Source organism: Dipodomys ordii, unplaced genomic scaffold, assembly GCF_000151885.1.
Source record: "Dipodomys ordii isolate 6190 unplaced genomic scaffold, Dord_2.0 Scaffold184, whole genome shotgun sequence".
Taxonomy (NCBI): Eukaryota; Metazoa; Chordata; class Mammalia; order Rodentia; family Heteromyidae; genus Dipodomys; species Dipodomys ordii.
The window spans coordinates 974,454-977,219 of record NW_012267400.1 but is presented as its reverse complement, the minus strand read 5'-3'; the positions used below and the strand labels follow the sequence as shown (position 1 = coordinate 977,219).

The following is a 2,766-nucleotide window of genomic DNA, read 5'->3' as shown; positions in this document are numbered from 1 at the left end:
TTCCGCTCCGATTTCGAGCTGGGCGCCATTTTCACCCCCTCCCTCCACTTCCGGAGCAACCGGCCCTTTAGCCCCACCCTCTCCACGTCCCGATTGGTCCTTTCTCTGAGCAGCCGCCCGTCGGTTGGATGAAGGCTTGTACTCCCGGCCTCTTCCCGCTACGCCTGTCTATCAAAGGCACCTTGTATCTTGATTGGTTAAGATCATCACAGCACCCCCTTCCAGCCGTCGCCTTGTTCCCGCCCTCTCTCAAGGATGAACCAGTTAGAAGCCCCGTCTGCTCGCTTCGTCCAAAAAGCTGTCACTTGATACGTGGACTTCCTGTCCGTCTCAGCGTCGTCACGCCCCTCAGTGGCTAGTGGGTTTCTATGGAGACCGCAGGCGGTCCAGGCCTGTGGGCGGGGCGATAAGAACCAGTGGTCCAGACCCAGAGCGGATCATCGGCGCCCAAAGGGGGCGAGCCGTGGTCTGAGGAGCATCCCTGAGAGGCCTGGACGGGCCTGGGCAAGGATTCAAAGAACCCTAAAAAATAAAAGGAGGATGCCATGAAAGCATCTTGGACGGTCTCGCTGGTGAGATGAAGTCTCACCTGACAAGGGGCCGCACTTGGTTCAGAGAGATCAGGATGATTGTGTAGAAAGAGCCATTTAGAATGTCTGTTCCTTGCATGCCCATTGCATCTTTCCCGGAAAGAGAATCGTGTCTGAATACACCTCTTCTCGCTCACCCGGCCTCGGCTATTCTTTTATCGCAACGTAAACCAGACCTTTCTCAAAGTTACTGCTCACGCGCCCATTCTCCCCATAATCACCCAGCAAGCAACATACCTGTGAACCCCGAACAAATCTGCCTGGACTCCTAGAAACCAAACTCTAAGCTGGGTGCCTGCGGCTCACGCCTGTCATCCTAGCTACTCAGAAGGCTGAGATCTGAGGATCACAGTTCAAAGCCAGCCAATCCTTAAATCTCCATTTAAGAGAGCATATTTTATTTAACAGCCTCCTCGCTCTGCTTCATTTATTATATTATTTATTACACTTATTTTGCATCTGTGTGCCGATCTTGGAGCTTGAACTCTGGGCCTGAGTGCTGTCCCTCACCTATTTTTGCTCAAGCCTAGTGCTCTACCACTTTGAGCTACAGTTCCACTTCTGGTTTGGGGGTGGTTAATTGCAGATAGGAGTCTTACAGGAACTTTTCTGCTCAATCTGGCTGGCTTTGAACCACAATCCTTAGATCTCAGCCTCCTGTGTAACTAGGATTGCAGACATGAGCCACCAGCACCTGCTCCCTGAGATTTTTGTGCTCAAGGCTAATGTCCTGCCTACCACTTGAGCCACAGCTCCACTTTCAGCTTTTTGCTAGTTAATTGGAGATTAGGGTCTCAGAGACATTCCCACCTCACCTAACTGTGAACAGCAATCCTTAGACCTCCACCTCCTGAATAGCTTGGATTATAAGCGTGAGCCACCAGCACCTGGCCAATATAAACTTTTCTTAGACTTTTCTTCTCTTTTTCTTTCTCTTTTTTTTCCTTCCTTCCTTACACCCTCCATTTCTTTTTTCCTTCCTTCCTCCCTCCTTTCCTTAGTTCTTTCTTTCCTTTTCCCTTACATGTGCTAGCAAATGCTTTACTATGTGAGCTTCACCTTCACTTCCCAATCTTTTTCTCTCTCTGCTTTGAAGGGACCACAGGGACCCCTAATTTTCTGACTACATATTACATTCCAGAGAATCATTCTAATCACTCAATCCTAACATGCATGAGTACTGGGTTACACATACATATGCCTTTAGACCACACTTTATGGCATATGAATCACAAACCATACAAGGAGAATGCTCATGAGACAAAAATGAAACAAGTAGAAAGGACTAGAAATTACCATTTTCCCCATAGCCAGCACCAGAGACCACTAGAATTGTTTTTGTTTGTTAGTATGTGTGTGTGTGTGTGTGTGTGTCTGTCTGTTTTGTGGGGAGGGAACTGGTGTTTGAACTCAGGGTCCTAAGACAGACATAGTGCAACTTGAGTTGTGCCCTGGCCTTTTTTTGTCTGAGTTGTTTTGCAAATAATGTCTCCCTGACTTACCTGGACCTTGATCCTCCTATTTCTGCTTCCTGAAGAACTAGAATGACAGGTGCATGCCACCATGCCCAGAGTATGTTTTGCAGGGGAGAGGTACGAGTTGAGATGGGTTCCTGAGAATGTTTTTCCCTGGTTGACCTGGAATCCTGATCCTTCTGATCTCTACCTCTCTGGTAGCTGGGACTACAGGTGTGAGGTGCTATGCCCATCCATAGTGGATTTATTTGTTACAGCTACAAAAATTGGTTCTTCCAAATAAAGGAAACATCCCACTAGTCCCTCCACATGGGATAAACAAAGAGTGGTCCCACCATACAATGAAACCTTAGCAAACAATAAAAAAGAATGAATAGGCCCAGTGCCAGTGGCTCACACCTGTAATCCCAGCTACTCAGGAGGAAGAGATCTGAGGATCATGGTTTGAAGGAAAGTCTGTGAAACTCTTATCTCCATTAAACTACTCAAAAAAGAATGCAGAGCTGGGTGCCGGTGGCTCATACCTGTAATCCTAGCTACTCAGGAAGCTGAGATCTGAGGATTGAGGTTCAAAGCCAGCCCGGACAAGAAAGTCCGTGAACGTCTTCTCTCCAATGAACCACCAGAAAACCGGAAGTGGCACTGTAGCTCAAGTGGTAGAGCGCTAGCCTTGAGCTGAAGAGCTGAGGGACAGTACAAAA

The 2,766-nt window shown here is 47.9% G+C and overlaps 1 protein-coding gene across 1 annotated transcript in view; it reads right to left on the bottom strand.

The window, feature by feature from the left end:
* Nucleotides 1-2,766, bottom strand: part of Dcaf15 (DDB1 and CUL4 associated factor 15) — a gene marked incomplete at its 5' end in the record, with an annotated part of 18,148 nt that overhangs the window by 15,044 nt on the left and 338 nt on the right. The gene's annotated exons all lie outside the window — the stretch shown is intronic.